We start from the raw sequence: 8,463 nt of genomic DNA on the forward strand, positions 1-8,463 counted from the left end.
TGCAGTTTTCAGACATCCAGAACGTTACCAAGAAACTGATAAGAAACCGACATATTTATTATCAAGCTCATGATACAATGTCCCATATCTATTGGTGTCAAATTGTCATAGGCTTTGTACTTCATGCCTTAGCGCAAAGTGCAAGAACAATGTTAAATTATAATGTGATGAAAGAGAGGTGTATTGTAGGCTCAGTATAGATACATTGACCTCCTAAGACATAAGATAACCATAAATAGTAGACTAAATCATAAAGAACATGGTTTTGCTGATCACTTGGACAAACAACTCTACAGTCTCCATAACAACTGAGAGAATCACTCTTTTTCAACACAAATAATCATTAGATACAATAATGAATAGTTTTTAAAAATAATAATATTATTGAATTATCTAATGGATATTTTCTTAAGAGAGAGGAATGTCTTATTTATTTTATAAAATTTTTCTTAAACATAATTTAAATTTTGAAAATCAGGACATTGTTTAATTTGGATTTATATAGTTGCAATATTAATTGAGAAAAGAAAATTGGTCTTGCTTCACTTCCTATCCTAAGATTCTACAATTGCTACTAATTAATGTGATGCAGTGGGAGTTGGGAAGATAGGAGTAACCTCATACTCCAATGTTAGCATTAAAATATTGGTGGAGGGCCCCTGGGTGGTACAGTTGGTTGAGCTTCTGACTCTTGGTTTTGGCTCAGGTCATGACCTCATGGGTTCGTGGGTTTGAGCCCCACATTGGGTTCCATCCTGACAGCACAGAGCCTGCTTGGTACTCTCTCTCTCCCTCTCTCTCTCTCCCTGCCCCTCCCCTACTCCCTCTCTATGTTTCTTTCTCTCAAAATAAATAAAATCTTTTAAAACATCTCTGGAAATAAGAACATGAGATCTATATGCTAAATGAATAAAATGTTTATTTTTCATCTGAACTATTTGAAGAGTGTTTATTTCTCCCCTTCATCATTTTATTAAGTGCTCATAGGTGTTTTTCTTTTCATTACTGTTGCCTTCCCAACATATTACCATTTAATTACTGGCAGATCTCACCATAATTGGGCATTACTTGATTTAACTAATAATCGCCACCCAGAAAAACTGCTTGTGGAGCAGATTTCTATACAATAAATGATCTTCTTCCATAGAATGTAAGGAAAGTGTTCTTAAATTTATTTTGTTCAGTTCCTTCCTATAGGTGATTAATGGCACAAGAGTGGTATAGTTACTCCACTAACTCTGAACATCTGCTACCTGCATGGCCTGAAGCCATGGCTCAATTCAGGCATGGGATGCAGGAAGCCCTGCTCTTTCCACCTTGCTTTAGTTTCAAATGCTTACCTCATGCAGACAATTTCTCCTCCCCTACTGACATGGCCTAGACTTGATGGTACATCCAAGATCAGGCTGTGGGAGATATGAGTAGCAGCTGGTCACATCCTGCCATTTCTGTGGTAAGATACAGACAACTGGAGATCTCATTTTGTATATGCTCCTGGAAACTGTCTGTTGGAAAATTTCTGTTCATGTGAGGTTTCTGGAAACATATATTGAATTTATTTTCTACTTTTCCATTATGGTGAATTTCTCATTGGCAAATCCCCATATAATGGGGTACACCTGCACTGTTGAATCAAAAGGCAGGGAAGCTGCATTGTAAAATTAACAGTTGCAATTAGTGTTAGGACACATTACTGTTTTTGCAAATCCACTCAAAAAATCTACAGACTTTTTATATTCTTTTGTGAGTGCATATATGTGTGTGTGTAACATTATATTCCCAGCTGAGAAATTATCACATCTCTTGATTGCTTCACACCATGATTCAAGCAGCACTGAATCAGCATTCGTGAAGATACTGTTATTGGAATCTTTGTCTTTTAGCTAAGATACACAATTGAAATCCTTATCACTTTGTACTCACTAATTATCTAATGCTACTTTTTCAAAGATATGGACATAAATTAGCTCCGGTGTCCTAAACCAACTCTAAATTAGTAATTACATTGTATATCCTGCAGTTTTTGCTGGGAAACACGTTCTTCACTTCCTGTCTCTAACTGATGGCCAGCTAGTTAATGGCTTACAAATTTTCCCCAGAGATGGTTACACATCAGAAATGATTCTTTTACAGGATGTTTTCAGAATGTTGAAGATGAAAGGAGCTATGTAAATCGTATTGTTATTGCTTATTATTATTATCAGTAGCAACTCTCTTCACTGCTTCATTGCACTAGTAATTTGGAGGCAAAAGACAATGTTATAAGATGCATCTCGGGGATTTTTTTTAGAAAAAATTGTTATGGACTGAATGCTTGTGTTCTCCCAATATTATGTTGAAGTCCTAACCAACAATATCATTACATTAGGAGGTGGGGACTTTAGAAGATAATTAGATAATGAGGTGGAGCCCTCATGAATAGAGTCCTCATGAATAGGATTAGAAACCTTATAAAATGGACCTCAGAGAGTTCTCTCACCCTCTTTCTGGCATGTGAATTAACAATCCACAACCCAGAAGACAACTTTAACAAGAACCAAACTAGGCTGGCACCCTAATCTTGTATTTTCAGCCTCTGGAACTATAATAAATAAATTTCTGTTATTTGTAAGCCATACATTTTGTGGCATTTTGTTATAGTAACCCAAACTGGCTAAGAAAAAAAATTTACGAAAAAACAATTTATATTAGTCTAGGACTTCCCAAATTCTTAATAATGTGTGAACAGAAAAGAATTTTAAAGTCTTCCTGATTTGAGATTTCACCAAGGGTAGGGGTGGCAAAGGGTAAAAGGAGAAAGCAAACCGAAGCCTATTTTGAAGAACAATGGAAATAATATTCAAAATCTTGAATACTGTAATGGATAAAATATTCATTATGGATGAAAAGAAAAGGTAATGTGGGAATTTGCCCTGTGAGCTACCAATGTCTTTTCACTCATGAAAATTAACCATTTCAGCAGATGTTTTTTGTTAAATATTCTGAGGCTCTTCCATCTCCCCAAAAGTCAAAATGTGAAAAGTCACATTTAATTAGAGATTAAATTTTATAACCACAGAACAGCACTGATATATTATAACTTAACTTTTAATGGTCATATCTACATTCTAAAAATTAAGAAACTTTATATAGAACTGTGCATACACACACACACACACACACACACACACATATATATATATATATATATATATATGATCTGAGTCTGTATGAGACGTGAGTCATTTTGTGTATATGAATCATAGTGGTCATGTCAGCTCTTCTGATAGTTGTTGAAGTTGACACAACTCCTAGTAAGCAAGTTTCACATTAATGGAATCTATGTTAACTCTCTTTAAGTTGCATTATCCCAGTAAGTACATAAGATCCTTAGGGAAGAAAGGCAATTGAAAGGTGGTCCAGTCTAATCACCCATGCTCTGAATTTAGTAGCAATACAGCACTGTGGGAGTGGCTTTAGATAGACATATTTTCCCTCTGTGACAAGTTCTTTTAAGATTAACACCATAATCATAAGTATTCCTGGCATCCTTTAATAACTCATTGTAAATTTAATACCCCCCCAAAAAAAGCTTACCTTGCATGCAATTAACATACTCTTTTAGGAAAACACCATGTCTTATTCATCTTTATAGCCTCTGTCTCTAGTAAAGTAGTGTACTGCAGGAGCTCAATTAAATACTTGCTGAAATAAATAAATAAATAAATAAATAAATAAATAAAAACAATGATTTTCTTTTTTCAGTTTTTACCATTTCTTGAAATATAACAATTTATATTATCAACTTTCTAATAATTTTGTCTTTTAATTCATATTAAAACTGTATTGTTATAGAGGCTACCTCCTATTATTCTGGATTTTATGAATGAATCTGTAGTCATCAAAGGTATTTATTTGTTCAACAACTATTTTGCATTTCCTATATACAAGGAGATGTGAATAATACAAACACAAAAATCCAGGTACTTAAAAAAGCCTCCATCCATTCTAGTGGTGACTATAAAACAATAGAAAGTCATAAGTGTCTGAATAAAGATACTGAAAAGTGCTATGTGACCTCAAAGGAGAGACAGATGTCGCTGCATGGGAGATGAATTAACTAGAGAATGATCCATGCTGTACAGGTGTATCTTAGAGATAATTGTAGTTTGGTTCCAGACCACTGCAAAAAGTAAAAATGGCAATAAAGCTAGTCAAATGATTTTTTTTTGTTTCTTAGTGCATGTAACATTTACGTTTACATTATACTATTAACTGTGCAATAGCATTATGTCTGAAAAATGTACACACCTTGATTAAAAAAACTTCTTTATTGCTAAAAAATTCTAACCATCATCTGAGCTTTCAGTGAGTCACATTTTTTTTTGGTTTGTGGAGGGTCTTGCTTCAAGTTGACTACAGACTGATCAGGATGGTGGTTAGTGAAGTTTGGAGTGGCTGTGGCAATTTCTTAAAATAAAATAACAATTAAACTTGTCACATTGATCGACTCTTCTTTTCACAAATGATGTGTGATGCTATGTGAAAGCATTTCACCCATGGTAGAACTTCTTTCAAATTTGGAGTCGTTCCTCTAAAATCCTGCCACTGCTTTATCAACTAATTTTATGTAATATTCTAAATTATTTGTTGTCATTTCAACAATTTTCACAGCATTCTCACCAGGAGTAGATTTCATCTCAAGAAATCACTTCCTTTGCTCACCCATAAAAATTAACTCCTTACCTGTTAAACTTTCATTGTGAGATTGTAGGAATTCATCACACCTTCAGGCTCCACTTCTAATTTCAGTTCTCTTGCTATTTTCACTACATTTGCAGTTACTTCCTCCACTGAAGTCTTGAACCCCTCAAAATCCTCCATGAGGGTTGAAATCAACTTCATACAAAATCCTGTTAATATTGATACTTTGACCTTTCACCATGAGTCAGAAATGTTCTTTTTTATATATATTAAATATAATTTATCATCAAATTGGTTTCCATACAACACCCAGTGTTCATCCCAACAGGTACCCTTCTCAATGCCCTTCACCCACTTTCCCCTCTCCTCCCCCTTCCATCAGCCCTCAATTTGTTCTCAGTATTTAAGAGTCTCTTATGGTTTGCCTCCCTCCCTCCCTCTCTGTAACTTTTTCCCCCTTCCACTCCCCCATGGTCTTCTGTTAAATTTCTCAGGATTCACATATGAGTGAAAACATATGGTATCTGTCTTTCTCTGCCTGACTTATTTCACTTAGCATAAAATGTTCTTAATGGAATCCAGAATAGTGAATCCCTTCCAGAAGGTTTTCAACTTACTTTGTTTAGATCCATTAGAGGAATTATTATCTATGGCAGCTATAGTCTCATAAAATATATCTCTTCAACAATAATACTTGAAAGTCAAAATTACTCCTTGATTCATGGGCTGCAGAATGAATATTGTGTTAGGGGTATGAAAACAACATTAATCTCATTGTATATCCATCAGAGCTCTTGGGTGACCAGATGCATTGTCAATAAGCAGTCGTATTTTTAAAGGATTTTTTTTTCTGAGAAGTAGGTCTTAGAAGTGGCTTGAAATATTAAGTAAATCATGCTGTAAACAGATGTGCTGTCATTCGGGCTATTTTGTTCTATTTATAGAGCACGGGCAGAATAGACATTTTTTTTTCACTTTGCAGTTTCAACTCTTATACCAAAGATTGACAGCACACAGGGAGAAGAAAAGCAACAAACAAGGAACATAAAACAAATTGATATCACATGCTACTTTCAATCAACAGAACGTGGCTCTCTAGATAGCTGTGTTTAGAAGGAATCTGAGGCTTCAGCCTCACTTAGCAGAAAGACTATTGCAACTAATTATCAATATCCGCCAATTTCACTCAACCCAGAAGAAACCAATGACACCAAAGTTGGCAGAAAAAAATGGCATTGGCTGTACCACCAGGGCCAATAAAGAAGCCAGCAAAGGTCTGAGGAAATCTGGAGTGGGCATTCTGGTGGTATCTGGTCCAGAAGGTAAATGGGATTCTAGACCAGGGATCACCAAAATCTCGTTCCTCTGCCCAGATCAGCAGCCCGAACTCAATGTCATCCCAGGTCCTGGGCCCAGATACAGCCCCATCTGCAATCTCCACTCAGGTTTTCCTCTCATCCTGGTCCTCAGCCTCAGCTGAAGCAGCGTTCAGAGCATTTAAGGCCTCTTTTTCAGCCTCCATGAATGATGCAGTCCAGTGGCAAGGATTTCTCTTCTGAACCTTTGCAGTGAATCTCAGCACTTTCATCTCACTAGCTTTATGGTAGGAACAGAGGCCCCAGAGGAATTCATACTCAAGAGGGTTGCTGTTCAGCATTTGTCTGTAATCCAGGTACTTTTGCTTTACAAACTCATAAACGAGAAGTTTCCTTAGATCTCTAAGGAGAGAATATCTCACCCCAAAACTCGGTCCCATCTTGCTTAGTGTCTCCCAGAGGACAGCTTCACTGGCACAATTGCCATTCATGAATATGATGCCCAATGCCACTAAGAGAACACCCAGCTTTGGTGTGTCTTTGTCCCCAGTGTGCCAGCTAGGGACTTGGGGGTTACTGAGAAGAATCTACAGGTGCTCTTGTCAATCTCCTTCAGTTGAATCCCAAATTTCTTCTCCAGGATAAACATCAGTGCATTTATGGCTGATATCCCACAGCATTTCTGAGTGCTTGATGGGCACCTTGGTATAATATTTAAGCATCAAGTATTGAATCAACTTATTTGTTCTTTCCTGAAGAAGGGCCACATCTGGACATTGTGGGGAACCCAGGTTCTGTGACGCATGCTAGTTGGGAGAGGGGTGCAGATTCTGCCAGTCAGGTGAAATTGACCAATCAGGTGGGAGTGGCCCATCAGTGGAAAGTGGCCAATCAGGTGGCAGAAGACAGTCAGGTGATAGTGGCCAGTCAGGAGGGCCTTGCCAATCTGAAGGATGCTGCCTGCCTGGTGGGTTCTGCCAGGCCAGTGGGTTCAGCCAGACAACCGTACCAAGCCAGACAATGGGGTTCTGCCAAGCAACTGAGTTCTTCCAGGCTGGTGGGGTCTGTCCTAGCTGGGAGGTTCTGATGTGCTGGTGGGGTCTGCCTGGCTGGCTGTTTTTGCCAGCCTGATGGGTTCTGCCAGGACAATGGGGTCTGCCAGAGCACATTGGAGGGTGCCCAAGGTGGGCAGACCTCCAGGTCCCTGCAGCCAGTAGAACTTGCCTCTAATCCCCACTGCTATCCTTTTCTACATTCAAGGTATTAACCTTGTGTGTTCTCTTGCTCTAAATTATAGCCAAATTATAGTCCTGGACTCTAGAGTCTGAGCCTCAGAACCATCTGCTGATATCTGTGGAGCTTGTTTAATATTCTGGGTATGGGTATAAGCTTTTGGGGGCTTAGTGGTGTCATTAAAAGCCTTAAAGGCTGTCTTAGACTAAGTATTAACCATATCACTGGCTATGACAGAGAAATTGTAGGTGGCACTTGGGCCAACTTTAATAATGGTGTTCAAGGACTTAAAGGCCATCTTGGACTTGTTAGCTGTTAACTTGCAGGTGGAAAATATCATAGGCAGCATTTTCAGACCTTTGGGGTGGCATCCTGGGAATTAAAGGCTGCCTTACGTAAGACATTGGAAATCTCCTTGGCATTAAGAACCTGAAAGAAATCATACACACGACTTGGGCCTTTTGTCATGGCATTCTGAGCATTAAAACTGTTTTGGGCATAGTGGCAGCTGCTAAAACTCGAACATCAGCCATCTCACTGGCTGTTGGGGGCTGTGAACTCTGGGAACTAGCATTTGGCCCAGCTGCTGTGGCCTGGTTGATAGGTGGATCCTCCGAACTCTGGATGCCCTCATAAGAGTCTGCATAATAAGGTGTTGTCTTCGATAGAGGCCTTGGCCTGCAAGTGCAGGAGGCCCATACCAACTCCTTTTTCTGAGCCATGGCTCCTGTCCCTCTTGAAAGAGCAGAGCCTTGCCTCAGACTCTAACCCCAACCCCCTTGTTGCCTCCCTTATTCATCACTCAGAGAATTGAAATTCCCCTGATTGGTTTTCTGCCACTGCACCCTCTCCTTGTCCAGTAGAAAATGCCAGTCAGTATCCCAGAACAGACATATTTTTTTTAAGCTTACTTATTTTTGAGAGAGAGAGAGAGAGAGAGAGAGAGAGAGCAGAGAGTGAAAGCGAGCAGGGGAAGGGCAGAGAGAAAGGAAGAGAGAGGATCCAAGAAGGCTCTGCACTGTCAGTGTAGAGCCCAAAGGGAGTCTTGAACTCACGAACCTTGAGATCATGACCTGAGTCAAAATTGACAATGCCACTCAGGCATCACATGGTCCAAGAAGAATTCTAAGACACACACACACAAAATAAGGAATTCTAAAATGCAGAAGAGCTCAAGCTGCAGGACACTAATCAATGATGTTCCACTAGACAAGATTAATTTGCATTTATG

General features: G+C 38.7%; 1 pseudogene; it reads right to left on the reverse strand.

Moving 5' to 3' along the window:
* Nucleotides 1–5,775: 5,775 nt before the first annotated feature.
* On the reverse strand, nt 5,776–8,032 carry LOC122477445 (annotated as a pseudogene).
* Between the last annotated feature and the right edge of the window lie 431 nt (nt 8,033–8,463).

Source organism: Prionailurus bengalensis, chromosome X (assembly GCF_016509475.1).
Source record: "Prionailurus bengalensis isolate Pbe53 chromosome X, Fcat_Pben_1.1_paternal_pri, whole genome shotgun sequence".
Classification (NCBI taxonomy): domain Eukaryota; kingdom Metazoa; phylum Chordata; class Mammalia; order Carnivora; family Felidae; genus Prionailurus; species Prionailurus bengalensis.